This window comes from Rattus rattus, chromosome 5 (assembly GCF_011064425.1).
Source record: "Rattus rattus isolate New Zealand chromosome 5, Rrattus_CSIRO_v1, whole genome shotgun sequence".
In the NCBI taxonomy this organism is placed as follows: Eukaryota; Metazoa; Chordata; class Mammalia; order Rodentia; family Muridae; genus Rattus; species Rattus rattus.
This window is the reverse complement of record NC_046158.1, coordinates 74,914,587-74,940,885: the sequence shown is the minus strand read 5'-3', so window position 1 is coordinate 74,940,885 and position 26,299 is coordinate 74,914,587. Positions and strand designations below refer to the sequence as shown.

Below are 26,299 nucleotides of genomic sequence, written 5' to 3'. Positions count from 1 at the left end.
ATATGCACATTTTGTCTACCTTGTGATTACAGAGTTCTGAATAGGCCATTAGACCCCCAGAAACTAAATATTTAGAGGGTTCAGAGTCACCATATAGGTTATGGGAAAGGAACTGGTATCTAGTATAAAGGCAGTCAGGCCTTTTCACCACTAAGCCAGATCTCTGGCCCATTAGAACACTTTTAAGATCAATAGTTACAATCAGGAGAGAATTTATTTTTGTATTGTGAAGCAGATAAGACATAAATATCATAAGGATACATATTATATATGCAATTATATTCATAACTATATGTGACTGGATAACAGGGAGTATCAAGAAATTAGACCCAAGGACTGGGCTCTGAAAGCCCACATATTTCATGAAGAGACACAAATAATGAACTTTCAGAAGAACAGAACACACGAACCAGGACATTGGCATTAGAGCACAGCCAAGAATACTTACTAGATTGTTTGAAGGAAGAAGAGCTGAGATACAAAGGTTTTTGGAAGAAAGCCAGGTTACAGGGTCTGGAATCTATTTCACAAGTGAGGGTTAGCTAGTAGGAGCTCAGCACAAAAGCAGTGCTTTTGGAAGATAAATAACTGGGAGGAGAAGGGCAAATCAAGGGGTGATTATAGTTATCTGGGCCTGATAAGTGCTAAATGCTCAAATCAGGATAGGAAAAGGGCATATTCTACAGACAACAGGAAGCAAGATTCGATTCTGGCTTGCCTGCCTGAAGGGACAGGAAGCAATGTTTCAGATAGCATAGAATAGTGAGCAGACACAGTAAGCCTCTCCCATCAGTTTTTAAAACCTTTAGAATTGGGGATCAAAAGCCAAACTGATATTACAGTCACTTTATATCCTTTGCAGAGGGGCTTTTTAGGTCAGATATATAGTAGGGAATGAGAATAATTGCGTACTGTCACACCATGACCTACATCCATAGGCTATGGCCTCAATGTGCAGTCTTTTCCCTTGAATTTTGAATAGCAGAGGAAGATGAAGTGGCATATGTCTTCAGAAGACATGGGGAATTTAGGACACTGAAATAAAGACATGGGGAACCAGGCTGTGTGTGTACGTAAGTGAACAAGTGTTTGTGCCCTTAGATCCTGCAGTCTTGCCGTGCTGAGCCTGTCTCCCCTGCTGTTGCAGTGTCTGAATCTTAGGCAAAATAGAGAGTGATACACTAGAGGAGTCTGGGTGATTGAAAGCATTGCCTCCGTCCGGTTCAGCATCTAGGTAGCTGGGAATGGTAAATCCATTTAGCACTGTCTCCGTAAAAACAGTAACCTGGTGCTTCCTGCCTCTCTCATGTACCACCCAAGTGGGGAAGGGCTACAGTTCCTGAAGACCTTTGGAAAAACATATTCTATTTCCTTACACAAAGGTGGGTGTGCACCGATAACTGAGACAAGAAATGCTTGAGATATGTCTGTGCTACTAAGTTTGAAACTAGCATTATCATCACATATTTGCTTTAGAGTGATTAAAATATCTTATTACCTGTTTGATAATTTTATTGGGCTGCAGTGTTATCTCAGTGTTCATAGGTACTTGTTGCCCTTGTAGAAAGCCTGGGTTCAATTTTCAGCAATCATATAGTGGCTCACCACCATCTGTTACTCCAGGTCTGAAGGATCTGATAGGTTCTTCTGATCCTGCAGGCACCACATATGCACATGGTTCACGCACATGCACACGCACATGCTCATGCACATACTCATTTACACAATGCACACAAATGGAAGCAAACAATCATATATGTAAAATAAAATGATTAAATATAGATAAAAATGTAATGTATTTTAACCACGTTCACCTTAACTCCTCACAGATCCTATCTCTCCTTACCCTTTCAACTTCATGTCTTTTATTTTTTATTTAACTTAATAATTTCATTTAGTAATTTCTGTAGATTGGTTTTGCTATATGTACTCCTGGGTACAGGGACATCCACTGGAAACTGGTCGACCTACACATCCTAAAAGAAAACTAACAGTCCACCTTTCACCAAAACAATAGATCCTCAAAGGAGGAGCTTACAGAACCCTTTAAAATTCATAAAAGGGGGTTGGGGATTTAGTTCAGTGGTAGAGCACTTGCCTAGCAAGCACAAGGGCCTGGGTTTGGTCCCCAGCTCTGAAAAAAAAATTCATGAAAGAGAGAACAGAAATAAATTAATACTAATTAATATCTGTGCAGATTTTAGAAGCTTAGTTGCCACAAATCACAGGAATATGAAATTTTTATTCACTCTTACTAGGGCAAGACAAGCTGCTAGGGTTCTTGCGAGACTCTTGGGTTTTAGTATGGTCATCTTGTGTGGCCAGTATGTTTAAAGCAGTGAAGCACAATCATTCCTTCTGAATACCAGAGCTGTCAAGAAACCAGACACTGCAAGGCACTGTAACAAATTGCCAACCTTAAAATGTCTCTAAAATAAAATAAAATAATAAAAATTAAAAGCAATAAGGGCAAATAAAATGGTTACCAGTCTTTGGTATCTTGATTTAAGCTTAGAGAAATCAAATAACAATGTATTTTTTAAATTCTATTTTATTATTATATATGTCTAAGTATGAGCTGATATGATTATCTGTGTAGTAGGTGCGCTCTAAGACATGAAAAGTTGTTGATTTCATAGAAATGTAACTACAAATGGTTGTGAGTTTTCATGCCGGGGCTGGGGATTGGACCCCGGTCCTCTGCAAGAGCAGCCAATGCTCTTAATCTCAAGTCATCTCTCTAGCTCCCGAGTTACAATATATTCAGTAAGCAATTTCATATTGGAGCAAAGCAGCTAGCAGAAAAATCATCAGGGTTGACTGAATGCAAGCAGTCATTTTTGACATTTATTGGCTCTGTGATATGAGTAAGTAACTGAGCTTACCTAAGCTTCCCTTTCCTTTCTTCAAAAACTATGATCTTATTCACCTGTAGGTCCAATGTTTATAGAAGAGAAAGCATTTTAGAATGCACTTTGTAATCATTTACTAATTAGCATATATTACTGATTTTCTTTTTTAGCATTATTGTTGTTGTTCTAGACACACTGACATAAATTACTTATAATAACCCATTTGCATGGCAACTATAAGGTTGGTGATGAAATGGCAGGCTCTATTGTTCTACAGTATTAGAAAGAATCTACCTTATTGCTTTTCTGTCTGCGAACCTTCTGAGGAAGCACACAAACTTTGCTTGCTGACTAAGGCCAAGCATAACATTGCACCATAGTGTTCTCAGTATGGAATTCAAAAATTCAACTACAAAACTCATCTCTTTTTTTAAAAAAAAGCAAAAAGTAAGACTACAAAATAAAGCTTCTGTCTTTGGACTTGGTAGGCAACCTCTTGCTTTCAGAGGAACTGCTAAAGAGACATTTGAATGTAAGCACAGTTTTCTCTTCTCAGTCACTGAAGAGGCAAAGGAAACTGTGACATGTTATTTGGAATATCAAGCCTGGGTAAAGAAAAGGGAGACATCAGGGAGAGGGCAGCTGAATGTCACAACTCTATGCACTGGCAAGTTACATTAAATCAAAGCCGAGGTAAGCATGGCCAATGCAGGTGACCAGAAGTGTGGGTGTTTGAGATTTAAAGGACACCTTCAGGGATCTTTTGTTCTTGCTTTAATTTCCTCATTTTCCAAATAAGCTGGCATTCTTCCCACAAATGTGGATTGGATTTAAGAACAGACCATGCAGAATATGGCATTCTACTTATTATAAGGCAAATAGCCCTTTTATTTAAACTAAAGGGGAATTGTTGGATCTCATTCTGTGGATCTCCCACTGTTGCCTCAGGGACCAGAGGATCCTCTTGTACAAGTGATGCTATATAACCTTGCTCCTTAATTTAAAACTGTTGGTTGAATAAAGTTGTAGACAGGCTATAGCTGGGCAGAACAGAGGTAGGTGGAGTTTTCAGTTTCATGACTTTGGCTCTGAGGAGGACCATGAGAAAAAGAAGTAGGAGACAGGAGAAGAAGCTATGGAATAGGTGAGTCATGAAAACATGACCATGAGGCCTGGCCAGCCATAGTTAAGAGCATCCCAGGCAGAATAAAAGTTATATCTTGGGGTTATTGGCAGGGAAGTAAAACTCAATGGTCAAAGATAGTGTAGGAAGCTCTGGTTGAGATTAAATAATTTATACAATAAGATTGTGCTAGCCAGTGAATACAGACCTTGAGATGTTGTCTGTTAAAGATGGGACACATATGCAGATCTTTTAATGAGTGGTTGAAAAGGGGAAAACAAATGCCCCCAAATGAGAATGGTGAATTTGGGGAGATTAACTAAAGAAAACTGGAGCCCCTGTAGAATTGTAAACAGCTGGGTCAGATTTTGCCTGACTATTATATGCCTGTAGGACTTTTCATTTCTTTTTGTTTATTTTCTGACTAGCTAATTGCTAATAAGAAAGGTTCAGTTCTTCCTTGTTATAGAAAAAGTCAAATATGTTTGCACAAAAATTACATGTTCAAAACAAAAGAAACAAAGCCATTGGGCCTATAAATTTTGCTATCAAAACTACAATGTTGCAAAGGAAAAAAAATCTCAAATTCTATTGTCCTAAATTTGAAACCCAATTTCTAATGAGCTTTCTTTTGTCACTGAAAAGCAACCACTTAGTTACTTTTCTTACTTCCCTTTTCTTCTTTAGACAAATATTCTGCGTTTGTTGTTGTAAGAGAACATCATTTGGGAGGCATTGTGATCATGTCTGCAGTCTCACCACTTGTGAAGCAGATGCAGGAAGATCACCTCACTGCATCATCCATACATCAAGTTCTAGATCATATCTAGCACTATAGAATGAGACCCTGTCTAAAAAGCCACAATTAAGGGAGGAAGTAGACTATCCTTTAACAAACATTTACAAGTAGAAAAGAACTCTGAAAAATGTTCTTAATGTATATTTCCAATAATATCCTTACCACTTCTACTATTGTTATTCTCATATTAAAGTTGAGAAATTTGGGGTTAAGAAGGGTGAGGAGTGTGCTGAACCAGTAACATGAGGCTTGTCCAAATTCGGCTGTGAGATTTACTTATGTCTTTATATTAAAGACGTTTTAGAATCATGTATTTTAATTAATGCCAAGCAACTGACATGCATGAAATTCAGTGTATGGTAGCTGATAATACAGATGGGGCTATATTCTAGGAGATATAGTTTAATTTCAAAATCCTTAGTATGCCAAGCTAGTGGGAGAAAGCAAACAGTGTCTTTGAATCTAGTAACACAATGGTCCCTGGTGGCTTCGTTGGCACAGTCTACCCATCCTTTCTTTCAGGTGACTATCTGGAAACATTTTCAGGAAAACAACAACAACAACAAAAATGAAAACAAGTACAATCCCAAAGCCATCCTGGGAAAAAAAGTGTGTAGGTGGCATCCTCCAATGACTGCCTTAAACTCTACAGTGATTCTTAGAATCTTTCACATTTCTTCTCCATAAACACCTAGGGGATGTGCTATGCCTCATTCCTGGCTGAGCTGAAAGGGCCACAGGAGCCTTACAATGAACAGTAGACAGAGAGTGATGGGACCGAAGCCTTTAATACAGACAGAGCCTCTGTCCCTTCTTGGCTGCTATGAAGAGCAGCAGGGTTGGACCCAAAGTGATGGCGCTGTGCCGGCAACGCACTTTGGCACATGCCAGGATATGAAAGGCTCTAATGAGACCCATTTCACAATTCAGCAGCCACGTGCATTAAGCAGGCAAAAAGACTGTGCGAATATCCTCACGATATAGCCTATGGTTTAGGTCTCCAACAGGATAGGCTTCCCTCTGCAGCTCACCTAGCCAGATCTACCCTCCCTTCTTGTCCCATGCCAGGGAAATAAGCTAAGTGAAAGGCAGCAGCATTCTTGCTTAAAGAGACAGGATGCATTTCTGACTGCCGATCTGTCTTGGGTATACAGGAACCTTCTAGAGACTTGCAGTGCATGCTAATCCCTGCACTGATTCAGAGAGGGGGCTGCTTCATAGTAAAGCCATTGTTCTTTCTAATTGTCAGAGACGGCTGCTCTGCACTTGCCTGGAGCGATCCAATTAACATATCAGCACAACACCAAGCATTATAATATGTTCTGTGTCCTACCAACAAGGGAAAGCCCCAACCCTACTTTTCTCCACAGCTTCAGTCTAATTAGGTCTTTAACACATAAACAGAAGGGGGAAAACAGGAAAATGGATAGAGTACTATATGCCTGAATTACTTTCTGCCACAAGTGACCCCTTGGAGTAGGGACACGTTTGTTATTAATAGGAGATGAGTTGAGAGAAGAGAGGACAAGAGAGAGGACAGGGGACAGAGAGGAAGGCAAAGGCTTGAACGAAGGCTCACAGGCACGGATGGAGAAAGGGTGAGAAGGAAAGCCGGCTTGATGCAGTGGGGAATTGAAAACATGTAACTTCTGCTGGAGACGATTGCCATGGCAACATTCAAACAATACAGAGAAAGCCTTCATAGCTCCATTCTTGCCTTCCTGAACACCATTGCAGAGATGTTAACTCTTTTCGGGTGGCTTCTGACTTGAGCAGCACCCCCACGCAAGCCCCCTCAAGATATGTTCGGATGCTGGTTCTTGTTTAAGTGAGTCTTTCTAGAAACTAGCCAACTAATCAAATAACATTCTCTCTATAGCACTATAACAGCAGGTCAGGATTATCCTCTCTCTCCCTCTCCTTACCTCATTTCTTATCCTCTCAACCAAAGATTGTGAAAAATCTGCACATCTGAGATCTGGCTGCAAACCAAACAAAAGCCTATCAGGAGAAAGAATTCTTCACACTTCCGAAGGTCACAAAGCTTCCTTAGAATCTTTGCTTAATTACTGAAATCTCCACCATCATTACCAAGCCATCACTAAAGAACACATTCCCTTTGTCATGGGAATGAATTTCTTAATATTACAGTGGGTTCTTGATCTAGTACCCAGTACAACCAACAAATGAACCTATGCAATCGAAATAGGATCTCAATTAACTTGGCCCAGGCCTGACTCCATGTACAGGAATAGATGATGCTAATAATCATGAATGTATATTAATTGTCCAGAGACAGATGATCTTACCATTCTAAATCTGAGAACCCTTATGCAAGCCCGTATCCACTTCAATGATGACTTAAACAAAATAATCTGTTGGCTAATTTGTCCTTTTGAGTTTCTAATTATTACTTGTTCACGATTGGTGAGATTAAACAGATGAGTTACTCTCAGGAAAACAGTGTGGTCCTAGCAGCTTGTAGTTTGGCAAGAAGTAATCACAAGATTTACCACTGCCTCTTCCAAGTATCTGCTCCCTAGCACCTGCCCATTCTCGAGTCCTGTGGCATTATGCTGTTAGGTAGTAGTAAAGATGCAGCTCTTTTGGAAGTCCTGGGATAAAAACTGGCTGGGAGGATGAAAAGGAAAAGTTATATATTCTAAACACTGTGAAAATCAATATCAATTTTCTACTATGAAAATTACTACTTATCCTAATTTCTAAGGGCAAGATATCTAAAACTAGAAAAAAACATTTCAAAGAAGATTTAACAAAATATTAGTATTCCAAAATAGTCAAGACATTTATGACGAAAGCTTCAAGAAAGTAAAATTTAAACATAATTCAGTTTGATCTTCCTTTTGGCATTGTCCTTCTCCTAAGTTAGTGTATTCTGGTATGTTTTTAGCAAGAAAAGAAGGAGGCCTTATGTCAGAGCATAAGATCAAAACAACTGGATTCACTGAAAGCAGGTCTTCATACAGTGTGAAACGCAGCTGTACCTTGATAGGAAGAAGATCCTCAGCCCTTCCACTCTGATCCTTTATGCAAGAGTTTGTATACTGCCATTCCTGGCCTGGAAATTCATAATCATTGGGATAGGTCTCCCAGAGTGGAAGGCAAACCTCACCCAGCTTTGAATATTATGCAGTGAACACCTTGATTTGGGAGAGCAATGCTATCTGTGAGTGATGCCTGTGAGGAGTGTGCCTGACAAAATCTGCAATAGGCATACTAAGAGCAGTGAGATAAAATATAACACTATCCTAGATATGCCTATGTTAAAATGGTTTCTCAAGGACAGCTACTATCACTGTTTCAAAAAGCCAAACACGGGTCATAAATGTACTCAGAAAATTGCACAAGTTATGGCACCTTTGCTAGTTAATCTATTTGTATCACCGCATTGTAGAAATGTCCAGATAGTACATTTTAGGAAATGATGATTGAGAAATATATGTTTACTATTATTAAAGCAGAGAAAAATCATAGTAAATTTTATATGTAATGCAGATTGGAAGGATAGACCACTGGAGAAAAGTATATGCTAGTAATTCTAATGACAGACGTATTTTTAAAATTTTAGCCTCCATTAGAGGCCAAATTCAAGGCATGTGTTAGTTCTTTTGACTTGTTTCATTCATTCATTCATTCATTCATTCATTCATTCATTCATTCATTTTTGCTTTACATCCCAGTATCAGCTCCCTCACTTTCACTTGTTTAGAGGTTCTCTCAAAATAATTGTCTTGGTAAGTTTTAGACATGAGAAAAAGAATATGATGAGGTCTTCATCTAAACTGAGTGGGTTTAGCCAGGTAGGTAGATACCTCATCCTAAACCTGTGACAATGACAAGAGCAAGGACATGTGATAATCAAGTGTTCCTGAGGAGAAGAAAGAACACAATTCTGTCTCTAAAGGAGCTGGGTAAGAGTCCAGGAAGAGGCAGGTTGTTCTGAGGCTTGACTATGTAGCATACGCTTGGCCACTGACCTGTCTCTGCTACAAAGGTCAAGTCAATGAAGCTACCAAGATCTCCAGAGGAGTGAAACATTTAGAAAAGCAGGAAGACAAGTGAAGGTATGACTATGCTGGTCAATTGGTTACAGTCAAAAGAAAAGCATGGAGTTTAGTCTACAACTATACTCATCGATTATAAAGAAAAGGCTGTTCAGTTTCATTTCTTAGAATAGTGCTTGTAAGAGATTGAATGACAAACAACACTGAAGAAAAGGGTATTATTAAACATAATGATGGAATCTAGACTGAGAAAATTGTGTGACAGAAGCTAGGTTTACAATTGAATTTGATCACTGCTTGGACAAGAAGGTTAAAGAGATATCAGTACTGGAAATGCTAGATACATAAGTTACTGGCATGACAACAATCAATTTCAGTTGTAGAAGGTTTATGAAGCCATCATGAGATCCAAGGTAGCAAGGGATCTATGGATGATGGAGATTTATTAGGTCTCTCCACATGCTATTATGGCCAAGGAATTTGAGTTGGGGATCTCTAAACAAACTGGATAAATAGTGCTCAGAAATACACAAGAATTCCTTATCAGAAAAGAGGAGAAAGTAAAATGAATAGTGAAAATAACTTGTGAAAAATGCCTCAATCCTTTGAAATACCCTCATGAACTCAAAGTTGATCATATCAAACTCAACTGTTGTATAATTAAGTCTTGTGCTTACCTTGTGTGCATTCATGTGCTTACGCTGTGTAACAGATACGTATATAAAGTCCAAATTTATGAGCATTGATATTATTCCTCATATAATCCTAAGTTTATAGATAATATCATAAATATTTCAAAAAAGCATTTTTTCCGTAGATATTTTAGGTGGATTAGAATTATTTTTCCCGAGTCTTTCTTGGAGTGGTGACTTTCTTAAAGACAGTTCTGCAGTGATTGAGGAATGAAAATATATGCAAATTATATGACCAAAGTAGGTGGAAGAAAACAGTGTTTTTCAATTTAAATTAAATATTTCCAGTATCATCAGGTTGGATGATAGTGAACTGCCACAAAGACAACAAGTTTGAATTTATTGATTCTGATCTTTGGTGACTATAAGTGCTTCCTGTTCTTAGATTCACCTTTGAATTACTAAAACATCTTCACATTTACCCTCTTTTTGTTTCTGTTCCATAAATGGGAGTCAAAGTGAAAAGGTTTATTTGCAACATATTGTGTGGTACTTATTACATGACTCCCAAGTGATAATTATGTTTGGCATTATTAAATAACATCCAAATCTTCCAAAAATGTGGCTCTTTAGATAACTACAGGAATCTGCCATGAGCCTGTGCCAAAGTTGAAATAAAAGTATGTCTACATCATATCAACGCTCTTTAAAATCATGTACAAACTTCATTACAATTTTACTCATATTGTATACATGTAAATAGAAAGTATTATTATGAACTCTGATAGGAAACTTAAAAAATTTCATAGTTTTATGCTCGGTGGATATAAGACAAAACCCCCAATATGTTGAATGTTCCCATTACCACAGAAAATAACTGAATTTCACAGAAGAGACAATGACCTATTACAATCCTCTCTGTTTGAGTACTGACCAGGGATCTATACTGTATACCTTAGTTTTCCTGAAATAAGTATAAAGAAAAAGGTAACCAGGTTTGCAGTGTGGAAAACTGAAACGTTCTAACTGGCAACTTAGGGACAAATAACTAGCAGGTGCTGAAACACAGTTATAATATTATATTGTCTATTCTAAAGTCCTGGTAAGGTATTTGAACATCCTTTAGTTTTTTTTTCCCTTTCTCCATTGTATCTGCCAGGGTAAAATGCCTTGCTGCTCCCTTTCACCTCTTCATCACTAGTTTCCTATGATCAGACATCATATGCTCTTAATTAACAGCAATCATGAACTCCTAGGTAGTCAGCTATAAATTCAATATCAGGTTCCTAGTGCTTGAGCTAACATCATTTTAAAGGTTATTGAACAGAAGAGACTATAAGAACAAAAGAGCTAGTGTGAGGCATGCCAACTATTACCAGTCCACCCATGATAGCATCAAAAATAAGAAAAATGTACTGGATCACATAATGTTCAGACTTCAGTATTTCCAATAAAAGATAGTGTATCCTCCTTCTCTCTGTGTAACCAGTCAGAACATTTGTGAGGACTTTTCACTAACCTTCTGTAGATTCCTCAGAACAATCTTTCGTGTGTGTGTGTGTGTGTGTGTGTGTGTGTGTGTGTGTGTGTGTGTGTGCATTCACAACCAATGCATGTACACAAGTATGTGCATGTGTACAAGCACTTGAATTCATTACAGGAGGTGATTAAATGAAGTGCAGTTAGTCATCAAAAGAATGGGATTTTTTGCATGTGGGTTTTCTGAGGTTCTGCCATGACAGAGAAAACACAACCCATTCCCTCAGAGAAAGTATCTGATACATTGTTTCAACCACCAGACTGAATTTTGTCTATCAATTCAATAATTACTGAATAAAATAATTTTGAACAAAATGAAGACATTGCAGATTCTTTATCTGATCCCTTCACTGAAAGTCTTCTAAGGTATTACTTACAAAACAATTTTGGTTATCTATGTTTTTAACCTCTGGAAAACCCAGCCAGTGTATACATGGACACAGTGTATATTCTCAACAATTCACAAAGTATATTCACAGCTTTTGATGACTGACTGTTTCACTGAGATTCCTCCAAGTGTGTTTTCAAGCTGCATAACTGGCAGGTAATTGTGTTGCTGATATAAATAATGTGACCAGTAGCACTTTGGGGAGGAACCTGTTAACTTGTTTGCAGGTTATAGTCCTTGATTCAGGGAAGTCAAGACAGAAATCATGGTGGGAACCAAGAAGGAAAAAAAATGAAACAGAGATCATGAATTAATGCTGCTTACTGGTTTGGTATCTATGGCTCAGCCTCCTTTCTTATACAACAATTGACTATGTATGTGTTCAAGGATGGTGCTTCCTACAATAGGCTGTGCTCTTCAACATCAACCAACAATCAGGAAGTACTCCCACCAACAGAGCCAGAGACTAATCAGGCAACTCCTCAACTGAGGGTCATGAATCATGATTGTAGTTTATATCAAGTTGCCATAATCAACACCAAATTTAATCTTGTCTGCATTACCAAAGTGAATTGTAGTCAAGATCTTCCCCTTAACAAAATCCCATTTTAATCTTGTTTCTAAACCACACATTACCTGAACTTAGACCAGAGAGGGTTAATTTAAATGTGGAATTATTGAATGCTTATAGTACATGACATAAAGAAATCTGATTCAATTTTTCTGCTAGCCAGTTTCATGTGGTTATCTCTAATTTACAGATAATCATATTGGTTGGAATAGGTTAAATGGTATGTATAATTCATGTGTCCCTGTGAAGTCATTTGAGTTCACTTTGAACACAAGTACTCTAGTTCTACCTGATTTCTTTATTGTTTTTAGAGAATACACACACAAAGTAAACACTGGTGAGTATTTCCATGTTAGATTTCATTTATGTTAATGGAAATTAAGAACAATGAACTTTAGGAGGCCTTTCCAAAACTTTCCAGATTTTAAAATGTTGTCACAAGTTCAGCAATCGAAACCCAATAAGCTATACACCAAGCTGACAGGATTATTATACACAGTTGCAAATATGATGATCCAGATGTCATCAGTCACTAGGACTAAAATGCAGGGCTTCTTTTTGTTATTGTTAAAGGGAAGAGAGTTCTTAGGATGTCCACTGAGCACATGGACAGAGTACAGAGCTACTGTGGCAGACAAATAACAATTCATGGTAACGGCCAACTGCTTAGACCACTGGAAAATTGATGTTCTGTTTCACATACAATTATTAAGACTTATGTATGGCTGTCCCTTCATCTGTTCTCATACTTAGATTGAGCCTACAGATCAGAATAGGAAGCCCTCCCATCCAGGAAGTGAAATTTGAGCCCTTAACTAGCTGTAATAGAATGATGTAGTAGCTCATTTAAATTATATATTTGCAAAGACATTTGTTTTTATTTATGCATCCCAGACCAAGATGATTGCATATGTAACCAGAGGATACTTAAAGTCCAAGGTTACCTTATGCAACTTTAAAACTAAAAGTAGATAACATGATAGGTGCCGTTACATCATTCTTTCATTGTGCCTAAATCTAAGTATTTTTGCTCAGATTTCTTTTTGTAAACAGCATATATATATATAATTTTCTTTCTGGTAAAGCCTTAGAAGAAAACCCTTACAAGGAATTTAAGCTCAACCTCATGGTCACTGTGCCTGAGCGTAACCAACAGACCCTTAAAGTGCTTGGTCACACTTCATTCATCCTCAGGAAGTGGATACACATGAATTAACTCAAGAATGACCGTGACAGACAGACCGACAGCCTGAGAGAGAGAGTTTCGTGCTGAGGTTTTGCAGTATTTCACTTATAATTTACAAAAACAACATCAAATTTATCAACAAATTAGATGTTATTTTCAACCCCCAAGTAAAAGAAAAAAGATGAGGGACAGAGAAATTTAAAATGTTGCTAAAGGGTACAGTTATTAGATTACAGGAGGAAGAATTTTGAAATAACTTTAAAACTACTACCAAAGCTGCAGCTTTCTGGGTCTGAACTTATACATACCTACCACACATACACTGAGTGGCCAACTTGAGCTCAAGCAGATTTTAGGTAGGATTTCAACTCCACCATACCCAGGACTTCTTTCGTATCCCATGAAAAACTTGTGCATATGGTAGAGACAAGTGAGTCTCAAGCCAAAGAAGGTGATTCCCAGGCGTAGGCTGGGTCCCTCAGTGTAATGCTGGCAAAGTGATTCCCCTCACAAGGAACATCTTCAGACACCTTATCGATTCAGGGATAGGGAGTTCGTTCCTGCACAGATTTCAGAGAGATTATTTATTTTTCTTACCTTCCTTTCTTCCTGTTGGCAACATCTACCTATTTGTGTATGAAGGGAGGGGGATAGAAAATCCATGGCAACAACAGAAAAAAATTGTAGTTTGTGGTCTGATGGGAGTAGTGTTCAGTACAGAGAAAATCTTTGTGAAAAACAAAGATGATGAGAACCAAATCTCCTGATTAGCAGACACAACATACTTCCAGGGCAGGTTTTCTAGACAACCACAAAGTAAGGAAAACCTCAAAACATTTTTTTTTCTCTTCTTATTTCTTTGTCAGTTGAACAAAGTTGCAGATGATCAACAACTTTGTATAACTTGACATGTTACATGAGCATGACTGGTGAATTAACTACAATAACCATGCAAATCATAGCAGACACACACACACACACACACACACACACACAGGGGAGGGGGCATAGACAGAGACAGGGAGAGACAGAGAGAGGAGAGAGGTAACACATGTAGAAGCTTTCATAGAGTTCTGAAGGAAAATAATTTGCACATGTGTTTTCATAAGTTGGTAAATTCCTACAGAATCTGTGTTTCCCAATGGGAAACATGTGCCTAGAAAAACAAATTAGGGAAGTGCTTGGCTGTAGGATACCTTATTAAGGAATAATAAAAAGGATAAGAACAGATGATGGGAGTGAAAGAACAGACTTAGATGCTGTTAGCAGGGTGTTTCTGGTTTCTATTATCACCTCTCTAATATAAATCTAACTCCACAGTTCCTTAACGACTCTCTGGAGTCTACCACTCACAGCAGTAAACATGCCCAGCACTAACAGGGTACTCAGGAGGTAGCTACTGTCTATCTCCTCTGGGACATTTCAGACTTGTGGATCTTCTGGGATTTAAATATTTTAAGGCCAGAGTTTTGTGAACCATGAAAGAGGCAGGGAGAGGGTAAGAGTGAGAGGAGAGCACAGAAGAGGAGAAAAGAGGAGAGAAGAGAAGAGAGAAGAGAAGAGAAGAGAAGAGAAGAGAAGAGAAGAGAAAGGAGAAAGGAGAAAGGAGAAAGGAGAAATGCAGGAGAGGGATACTGGCACTTAGGAATCTTGATATCTAACTGACAGAAGTTTACTTCATAATTTCTAGATAACTGTGCCTTTCTCTCCAGAATAAAAAAAAATGGCAGCTGTGATCCTCCTATATGTGCCAGATTCCCTCCTAGTTTGGATTCAAAACTTGTCTGTTTCTCTGAGGCTATGTGAGTCATCTGCCTCAGACTTGTTTGGTCATTAACTAAGGAATTATGGTTTCTCTCAGCCTCAGTTTCCTCTTTGTTAGCATTTAATGTATGATCTGGCTCTGGAGTTACCTGAGTTCATGATTCAAATAGCAGCCTCCAAAGAGTAATATAGAAGGATGTCAGGAGTGGGGGTGAAATCATTCTGTACAGCAGACAAACTCCAAGACTCTGACAGAGGTGGGCATGGGGTGGGGGTGATCCTGTAGGTCCCAGCCTCTCAAATTACTTACAACCTTCTCTTTTATTTAACTTCCTTACTTTGGTTTGTTTTCATTGCCTTCTTTCTTTCAAAGCAAACCTGGTCCATGGCAAGCTTTGGTGCTCAACACACAAAGCTTTTCTTCGGCCTTCCTTTCTAAGTTACCACAGGATGGTAAATGTCTGCCTTTTTTCTCAAGAGCTGTATCTTAGTGGTGTTTGCAGGGTTCCTAGTAAAGCCTGCGCTAAACACTCTCTAATCTGTGTGCCACTTCTCTGAGAACCAAGGGAGTGTGAAGTTACAAGGGGTGGGGTGAATGTGTCCTCCTTGTTTAAATCATAGTTCCATCACTGAAGCCCCCGGGATGCAAAGACCACATTTAGACCAGGGAGTACAGGAAGCGCTCCACCACTTCCTCTGCCGCGCCATTCCCTCTTACCCATTAGCCAGCAGCCATCCCTCACCTGGTTGAGGATCATAGTTTTGTGTTAATACATTCTGTTGATCTGCAGTGTCAGGTCGGATAATGAAATTTAAATTGGGCCCCTTCGATTTCCAATAGCCAACATTTGTGCTTCTAACTCTGGGCTTTCCTGGTAACTTAAATGCATTCTAGAATGTCAATCACTTGCATCCGCACCCCACACTGCAGCAGCTTTCATGGAGAAATTTTTTTTTCTCCTTCTTCTCCATACCGAACATTTGCAAAGGCATTTGCGTAGAATGCAGACAACCTGCATCATTATAACAGTCTAGCTTATCAGTGAGCACAGCTTGATAGAACAACTGCGTGGGCCACCCTGTCCCTCATTTTCCTGTTCCCAATAGCCGGGTCCTTGAAAACCACAGTGAAGGGGGGAGGGAGAAGGAAAGAGAACCAGAACACTAAATTAATGAACATTTTCTTCAACTGATAAATAAGAAAATTAGGATCACTCACTGTATTTCAGCACAGCTACATCCCGAGGGAAATCCAGGTGGTTAAGAACTAGAAAGAATGCATGGTCTTGACACCAAAAGAAAAAGAGAAAGAAAACAATAAAAGAGGTTGGTGAAGAAAAAAAAAATCCAACTGCAATTATCCTTCAATTTTAGTCAACACGGGCACCGATCCAAGAGTCCTCTGCTGATTTCTTTCCCAATCAATTGCTTCGTTCTTCCACGGTCAACTTTTCTTCAGTGCAATTTCTTTGCAGATGTATTATTAATTTCCTCTCCTCTTGTGGGAAATTCCAAAAGGAAAAAAATATATATATATATGTATCAGGTCTTTACTTTTCTAAAAAAAGCCCCAAACTTTTCATTCCAAAAATATCTCCTTGGCGTACTTTCTCTTTTATAGAGAAAAATGAGCACACTTTTTCTTTGTGGATCCTCAGTTCTCCATTTCCAAACATCCTTGGGGGAGGGGGACCGCTATTTTATGATTATTTATGTCAGAACACACCAAACCCCGCAGGTCTGACATCAGCTTATTTCATTTTTCCCCCCAATGCTCCCCGTGTGGCCATATACACATTTATGTTACGATCCAGGTCTCGCAAGAAAAAGCTTCATTCTTTCTTCTCTCTGGTACCATCAGTTTATCCTCTGCGTTCTGCTCCAAGAGAGAGCTGCGTCCCATATCCTTCATTTTAGCAAGGCACCCAACAGCCACCTCCTCCGGGGGTAAAAAAAAGGAAAAAGAAAAGGAAAAAAAAAAGAAAGAAAGAAAAGAAAAAAAGAAAAAAAGAACAAAAAAGTCTTTTCTTTACATCCTTGATTCCTTTTCCCCAGCTTTCTCTTTGGAGAATTTAGGGATCAACTGCCCCCACCGGCTACCCTTCCGGCCGGCCCCTTCGTCAAAGATCTGATTAGATTTCTCATCACAACCCAGTGCGCAATTGGATTTTTGATTTCAGCCACCCAGCCACCTTCCCCCTCGCCCCTCCAAACTCCCTGTTAGATCGCGTCGCCTTCCCTCCACCGCCTCTGCGATTTCATAATCTCACGTTAAATGGAGTGCGGGGGGCAGGGGCGGGGGAGGGGGCGGAGGTAGAGGAGGAAAATTTCAAGGCTCCGTCAGCTGTCAAGAACAAACCCGTTCCGCCCCCGGTCAGCTACTTTTTTTTTTTTTTTAAGGCTCAGGGTGGCTTTCACTGGGCCCCCTCCCCCAACCCCAGCACTGGGTACAGGTCCTCCAGGTACAGCCGAACTCGGCGATCTGGGCCGGGATCACCAAAGAGACGCTTGATGCGGTCCCTCGCCAGCGACCCCTGCCAGCACCGGTGTCCCCTTCTCCATCATCCGGCCGTAGATCTCGACTCCCCAAGGTTGTGGAAGTTCAGGCTAGGCTTTTATTTCAAGCAGGGAAAGCAAAGTAACGGGGCAGACATGGTGTTAGTTAATTTTATAAACGAAAAAAATATTAAAAATATATATTTAAAGAAAAAGGGGGGAGTAACGAAACAGGAATGAAGAGGGTTAAAAAAAATTTCTCTAATCACTGGCTCCTCTCATCCTTCTGGAATGAAACTGCAGCTTTGATCTCATTTCCAGCTGCGTTGGGGACGGTCTGGAGCCACAAGTTGGTTCCTCTGTGCGCATCCGTTCCCGACGTCCGCTGGTCCTCCTGGAGGAGATGCGTCCTCGGGCGCGCAGCAGCTCCGCGCCGGTCTCAGTGCCATAGTCCCGGCTCGCGACTCTCTGTGCCGCGGAAACCCGGATCCCCTTCCATCCACTTCGCGGTGAACTCTCTTCCTCTCCTCTCTCTGCTCTCTTCCCAGATAAATGAATGCGCTCTCTGAGCGGTTGGCCGCGTCTGCCAGTCTAGACTTTCCACCAATGCCAGGTCCTGTTACTTAGGGTCCTGACTCCCCAAAGCGTTCCAGGACTGCAGTCCCTACCCCTCAGCTGGCCCTCTTTCTTGCCCCTTTCCCTTTCCCTTTCTCCGCTAGAGATCAGTAAAATACAATTACCCAATTACCTCCCATCATCTTAGCAGTGATTGGTCAATTGCATTAACACTTGAAGTCAAGGAAGAGGGGATTGGAACCACTGAGGTGTGGCACTGCTGCCACCTGGAGGGGAGAGTCGGAAGAACTCCGTTTTAAAGCAGCCCCTCACCTTCGGAGGCTAGTAATCGGGAAAGAAATTCAGGCTGTGTGGGAGTTGTCATTTTTATTTTCATTTTATTTTTTTTTTAAAGTTTGCTGGTTTTCATCCCGAAAGCCGAGAGTTTTAAAGCACAAAGGAGAAGATATTGAAATCAAATCACCACTTGTTTCAAAATCATCAACAAACCCGACGCTTTTGCTTTCAGATTGATGGTAGGAGCCTCCCTGGGAAGTCCAGCAGGCTGGTCCCAAGGTAGGGATTAAGAATTCTCTAATTTGGAGAATTGGTTTTTCTGGAGGAGTCAGGGGTAGCTCAGGAGCTGCTAGGGAGGGAAAGGATGGGGGAGCAGGGTAATCTTTCCAGGAGGAAACAAGTGTAAAGGCTAGATAGGAGCCTTCACTCTATGCAGTGTTGCAGTAAATTGGCCTGTTCGGTTTGTACAAGACATTCGGGACAGCTTGACAACTCAATTCCAGCATCCCTCGCTCCTGAACGGGGCTTTTCCATCAACTAGTGTTAGAAGAGCACTGGCAAATTTCAACTCCACTGCCTTCCCTAAGGAGCAGGGACACGGACCACAGAACAGTGATCCAAAGAGTTACATATTTTGTCATTTTTCTCTGCTATATAATTATCACAAAGCTCTTTCCATTAGCTAGTCACTCACTTTATGTCTCCCAAGCATGCTATTTGAGATACGAGACCAAATGAAATTTAAAATGACGATTCTAAGTATTAACAATCACGCCTGTTGAAGCTGAAGGTAAATAAAAGATTTCGGTTTCACTTTCTCCCAGTCAAGACCTTTGGGCCATTTTTGATGGCCGGTTTTGGTTGTCTGATTTTGTTTATTTGTTTGCTTCATTTTTTTTTATTCTTTTCTAACACTCAGAATATCAGAATGCACTCTTGGCTCAAAAGGCAAAACAAAACAAAACAAAACAAAAACTAAATCAAACCAGAGAGTTAAACAGAGTGTGTAAATAATAAACAGAAGTGTAGTAGAGCAATGCAAACTTCAGTGCTGCTACAGGAACATCAAGGGCCTATCCGAGTTCATGACAAATGTTCTTTTCCCCCTTTATATTATATGCAAAGCACTATATCTTTAGTTCTTTGGACTTCGAAAATTTATATATATATACATTTCTTTGAAGATGAAGGAGAAACTGTAATATGGATTTCAGATGTCATCGCCTGCGATGGAAAATACTCTCATCTCAGATTCAGCTACAATTGCTTATGGTCTTTCAATATGTTTTTGGAGAGCTTTGATGTAGTTGTTATATATATATATACACACACACACACACACACACACACACACACACACACACACTCACACACACACACACACAATGTGAGCTTGTGAAGGAGTTAATGCTTTTATACTTAAATGGATGTTGCATGGTCTGGTTCACAAACACTAGTGGGCCATTGATTGTAACATCAATTTGTATTGGTCAAGCATCATTTATCCACTGGTGAAACATTGGAAAATACTTCCTCTAGATTCTCTGGATAGGTTCAGAGGGGTTGACCCCCATGTTCAAAAGGAAACTGAAGGGATTTGGAATCCAAATATTCTTTTTAGATAAATTGACAGCATGAGGAAAACCAACACTATGTTTATTCAAAGGTTGATATACTAGCTGTCACTAGACACCTTTAACATCTTTTAGAGTGACGTGTTCTCTCAAATGAATCAAAAGGAAGGAACGACACTAAGTAGGAAATGAAGAAAGATAGTCGAGTTCTGCTAGTTTCTCACCACATATCTGCGCACCACAGTTGTCCATTTGCTCTACATGGCACCGAATTGCTTATCTGACGTTCTTATTTGCATCTGCAGTCAATTATTAATCACACTCGTGTGTGATGTTCTGCAGCTTCTTTATACATCACTCTATTTAATATTCAAACGACTGGATGGTTTCGAAGGCAGCCAAAGTGAAATGTCAAATGATATACTTGGCAAATGACAGCCAAATATTGAACCCAGATCCAGTCAATTTCACTTCTTCTAGTTCCCCATAAACTCCAAGTTTTTGGTAAAGTGGAGAGCAGTTTGTCATGTGGTGAACACACTGGCTTTTACTATCAGTGTGGATCCCCAGAGGAGAGTTTGTAGTTCTGTAGGGGGATGGCACTGTTTTGTACTGCTGGGTGGCCTTAGTTAAATTGAACCGAAATAAAGACTTGGCAAGAGAACTGTCCTAAAGGCACACATGCACTTTCAGCTGTTAAGACACACACGTGTATCCATCTATCCAGTAGGGTTGTCAATTGTACTTAATAGATACACATATTTAAGATCCTTTATGAGCTCCCTTTTAGCAGAAATAATTGCGGAGTAAGTAGGTCATCCCATTGTCATGCTTCTAATTCATCCATACTTCTTATCAAAATCCTGTCTAGAAGCGAAGGCCATTGGAATGACATAACTTGGGAAGAGGGAGCGTGATGTTCCCACAGTGGTTTTCTTCTATGAATGTATAGAAGTCCACATTTTTCCTTCTGATGTTAAGATGTATGGGTAAAATAATATTGTCATATTATTTATTTCTGGGTTGGTGACTCTGAACTGGTATAATCTTAAACAAACAGCAGGGGACAGCATCTTGTAATCAGAAACACAAAACAGTAAATATCATGAATTCAGTAATTTTGTGTAAAAATGAAGAAAAAAGACCGCGTATATCTTATTGTTCATTAGATTTAAGGGGGGACTATAGGCAAATCTTTCAGGGCACAGTATAATGTCTTAGGTCCAAGTCATTGTTTTATGTCTCAAAACCTGAGAGTTTTCTTTTTTAGCCCAATTCTATTATATATATATATATATATATATATATATATATATATAGAGAGAGAGAGAGAGAGAGAGAGAGAGAGTAATCTCATCAAGCCTGCCTTTCTTAATTCACACAAACCGATGTTCATTAAGCCTATTAAATTGACTTAAAATTTACTTTAATATTAAATGCTATATTTTTGCGGACATATGTGCCTCCAGGCAATATAACACAGACAATGCTTCAGAACTAGAAGGCATCCCAACAGACGAATAGACTTAAATAGTAGTAATGTAGATGAGGATACTAAAGCACTAGTACATTTGCAGATAGTTGTTTCCAATATATTCCTTTGATGATGGTGACTCTGATATGCAGCACTTAGCCCATATAGATTTACTGTTTGTTCTCTCTTGGGTTTTAATATTTCTCTTAGTTATTATCTTGCCTGTACAGTCCAGTGTACATCCCCATGCAAGTAGGGGATTTGATAATCTGTATTATTGCCTGAATCTATGGAAGGCGTCACTAATTCCAATGCATCCCATCTACCTGACAATGTGGAAATATCTCCTTTAGCTGTCTTTTCTCTACAGACCTGACTCAGCTTGTTTGATAGCCTCCTGACGCGTTTGCTTTTGTTTGCTTGTTTGTTTATTATCCTCCTCTTTAGTACTAGTTTGGGAAGAGAAAAACAAATGAGGAAGTATGAAGAAGGGAATTTAAAGGAAAAAAATCTGTTCTATATACAGTGACAAGGAGCCTCAACACTGGGAGTAGTAGGTGTGAGAAGGAAATAGTCACTTTAACACTTGTTGGGACCCAGACTGATTACATCAGTGTCTGATTCGTTGCTTTTTAATACATCTTGATTGATTTGATAAATGAGCTGTCCACTTGTTTGAATGAAAAAAACCTGAGAGATAGCTCTACTAATTTAATAATGATTCAGGAACCTGGCCGGGGGAGGGGGTTGTGACTTAGGCAGTAAAGTACATGCTACAGAATTTCTGAGACCTGAATGCTATTCCCTGTCATCTCCATAAAAAGCACAGTGTACTCACCTAAAATCCCAGAACTGGGAAGGCAGAGATAAGATATCTTTGGAGCATCCTGAGTGGCCACTATGGTCAAGTTAGTGAGCTCAGGTTCAATGAGAAACACTGTCCAACAAAATAAGTGAGAAATTGACCAATGAAGACACTTCCTGCATCTTTCTATGTGTGGGTGGGTATGTATATGTACATGCATATGCCTACACATCCAACACATATGTTGTATGTCATTAATCAGAATGTTGGAAAAGGGTAAGTGGAATAGCTGAAGGCAAGAAGAGACCATGAGCTCTCCTTAAGAGGGATAGCTCGGTAGTAACTTCATAGACAGAAAATACATTGTAGAAATGACCTTCTCCCTGTGAATCCAGAGAAGGTGTCTCTAATTTGTTCATGTTGCAGCCAGTATATATATATATATATATATATATATATATATATATATATATATATATATGAAAAGTTACTGTGAAGCTAGATGAATTTAATCCATTCACCTTCATATACAATGATTATTAGATATGTAGAGATACTCTTTGATGAAGTGGTGCTACATAATATTCTCCACAGAATGTCACCCTTTAAAAGGTGTATGCAGAGTAAGGACATTAGTGAAAAGGTTGTGCTCATAGGAGGAGTGTTCACCATTTGAAGTGCATTGGGTACCATGACAAACGATTAGAGTTACTTAAAGTCATAAAAAGATAAAGCTTTTAAAAGTATATGACAATTTGTCAGTTGGTTTGAAATTTACTTAGATTCAATTATATTCTAGGGATTCCTGTTAAATGGTGACCTTAGACCTAACAAAGCACAATTTCTTTTCTCTACAGTTTCTAACAGAGATAATCCTTGTGAGTAGGTACTAGAGGATTTTTTTCTTTTTCTTTCTTTCTTTCTTTCTTTTTTTTTTAAACTATCTAATTTAGGAATCTCTGCACTGGGAAGAAAATTACCCGTAAAGGTATCTTTAAAATTCCACCAGGAATTAGTAGATGGTGTGAATCCAGTTGTGTAATTTGATAAGACAGCTGCATTTTATCCAGCTAAATCAGCACTCGAGTCTAAACAACTCCTTTGGAATGCACTGTTCTCCAGCATTAGCCCCGCAGTACAGATTGAGGAAACGATAGCTGTGTCTTCGGCGCCACATTACCATTGTTCTTTTTGGAAACCAAGCACATAGACATCATATTTCAGTTCTTTCACATGGAAGATTCAGTAGCACATCTGTGATTCCAGGCTTGTACCCGATTTAGTAGCTCATGACTCAATGTTAGAATAGCAGATTTTTTTTAAATGTCCAAATTTCTTTTCTGCAACAAATTTGCATGCATTTGTGTATTTATATGAGCATGTTCGTAAGACGTGTATGTTTGCATATGTGTATGCATGTATGAGGGCTTATGTGTGAAGATCAGAGGTAAACATGAGGTTGCAGACATCCTCAATAGTCGTGCGTGTGTGTGTGTGTGGGGGGGTGTTGGATATACCATGTACCCAGAGGTTAGAGGATGATTTGGATGCTCTGTTCTTAAGCTCTCTACCACACATCCTTAAGATAGTTTTTCACTGAACGTGGAAATTTAGTCTGCAGCCAGGAAACCCAGAAATGCTTTTGCCCCTGCCTTCACATCCCCCAAATCACAAGTGTGCACTATGGATCCCTTTCTTTTATGAGTGTCCCTGGGACCAAGCTCATGTCTACACAGCAAACAAACTTTTGCTGACTAAGGTCTCTAGCAGCCGCAATGGGCAAAACATTTTTAAGAGGAAAAATGTCCTTAATGTGGTTCCTTTTATTATATTGACACAGAAATTGAAAATGCTGATTGCGTGAGCAAAATAATACTCCTGATAAATAAGCCTGGTGAATATAAGAAAATATGACTTACCAAAACAGTGAGAGAGTTTATACAGAACTCTCTTGACTGACCTCATGCAATTTCTCAGCCCATTAATAAGTGCTAGTTATAGGAGATCAATTGAAAATTGAGTAAATATTCTTGTAACAGGTGAGCTCCAAGAAGTACGCTGCAAAGCTGCAGTCCCGTTTAACAAAAGCCCGGTGATTGTTCAATAATCGTGCATTTGGCACTTTACTTTAGTATTCAATTCAAAATTTGTCAGAATGAATTTTGAATGAATTTTAAAAGATATTTTTGTAAAAATTCAAGGTTTTATTGAAATAACAGCTTTTATGCCACAAACGTCAACTCATTAAAAAATACATTTTTTGTTGACGTAAGGAGTACATATTAAGGAGTTATCATATTGATTCCTTTCCTACGCTGACTTGTGCCTTGATTTCTTTGTGAGTATATTTAGCAAATATCAAAGTCATGAAATTTCAATGAATAAATAATAAATCTCCCTTCCCTTTTCTATGACAGTTTCTTTCTTTTTGTCCTTCACGTAAACCCGAGGTCTTAAACTTAGGTCTCTTTTCCTGCGTAAAAATGTATGTGAAGTGAAAATTTGCACATAAGCACTAGCAATTTAATCCATTTCCGTCTATTTATTGGACAAACACTTATTGCTTATATTGGTGAGCTCAAGCTTGAATGGAGGAGCTGTTCACTGTTCATTAGAAAGATCTCAGGTACAGGGCGGGAGAGTCAGAAGAATTTGTGATGAAAGAAGAGAAAACAGAGACCATCCAGGTCAAGGACAATTTCATTTTTTATCTTTTGGAGGCATTTTTATAAAACGAACAGAGATTTCATTTAGGGATATTGAATTAAGAAATATTGTAATAAATTTGAGGTTTACCAAAACATTTCAGTGGACATGTACAGAAGAATGTTCAGGGGAATAGGACCACTGAGACCCTGTAGAACCACGAGGAAACGATTGAAAATTATGGCTATCTAAACCAAGGATTGTGGTTGGAGAGGGTGTGATAGGTGGAGAAACTACCAAGTGTTAGACTTTACAAAATATTGTTAATTTGCATATTTATCACATTCATTGCTCTATTGCAGCGAAAGTCAAGGAGTGGCATCACCATTTTTGGACTGTTCTGTTAGCCAGGGAGATTTAATGCAACAAGATAAAAATGAAGTAAAATAAACTTTCGCTTGATGATTAATTCTTCATCACATTTTTATAATTAGATCATTCAACATTTTTCATACGTTTATTTGTTCTTTGTTAACATGCAAGCATGGGGCAAAATACAAAGTTAAAAAAAACTATTCCAAATGCACGATGTATTTATGTTGATGACCTTAAATGTATTAAAATCTAATATCCAGTGGGTTGATGGCTGCTTGGATCTTTGCATCCAGATTTTTAACTTCAATCAGAAGATTTCTGTCTAAGACATGCGTTCGTGTAGAACAACCAAAAAGTATGATTGACAGTATTCAACCCTTCACAAAACAAATCAGTCGTCTCCAAGTTTCTAAGTGCATTCCTTAAAAAAACAGATTCTAAAGTGAAATTGGTGACATCTTAAATGCTCAAAAGAACATGTTCAAATGTTCTTTCCACAGCAAGGCACAACATGAGAACAATGTTAACGACCATGTGCCAGCATCACTCACGAAATCCAACCTTTTCAGGAGCCCTTCCCTATCTACCCAGCTCAATCCACTTTCACATGAAAGTTGGGTATCCTAAAGGTTCCCCTACGTACCCCTCACCCTGGCCCCAGCGGCTGGCTCGTTTTCTTGAGGTGCTGCTGACAAGCAGTATAATTAACCTAAACTTACAGTCACAGAAGGGTGTCTCTAAGTGCCTGTGCAGTCAAATGCCACTGATTTCAAAGGGAAATGATATGAATTAATTTCCCAAGAAGAAAAAAAGTTAAAAACATAAAGAAAAGGAAAAGTCAGAAGGATGACAGTTCCCTGTAACACAATATGCAGATTAATGGCACCCACTGATTGATTCAAGTGTCAAACAGCATACCTTTCAACTGGAAACGAAGCTGCTGAAAGATTTTGGGGGCTTTTTGCTCGTTTTTGCATGAAATATGAACTGATAAAGTCAAGGTAAAATTAGATTTTCCTGGTATCTTCAACTTCTTCGCTATACACGGATCTGTCTTTGAGGACAATAGTTCCTTGTGAAATAGAATGGAATTCATTCAAAGATATCTCAGTGTACCAGGAGTAAAATTAAAATTTCTTATATTGACTTATAAAATCATTCCTTGACTGGCTTTGCCCTCCTCTCAGCCTTTCTGTAA

General features: G+C 39.0%; 1 protein-coding gene across 1 annotated transcript in view; it reads right to left on the bottom strand.

Moving 5' to 3' along the window:
- The window catches only part of Lrrc4c (leucine rich repeat containing 4C), a 166,723-nt gene extending 148,621 nt beyond the window's left edge, over nt 1–18,102 (bottom strand). Inside the window, exon 1 of the mRNA XM_032903781.1 lies at nt 16,099–18,102. The gene's annotated coding sequence lies outside the window, so the exon portion shown is untranslated. The remainder of the gene's footprint in view (nt 1–16,098) is intronic.
- Between the last annotated feature and the right edge of the window lie 8,197 nt (nt 18,103–26,299).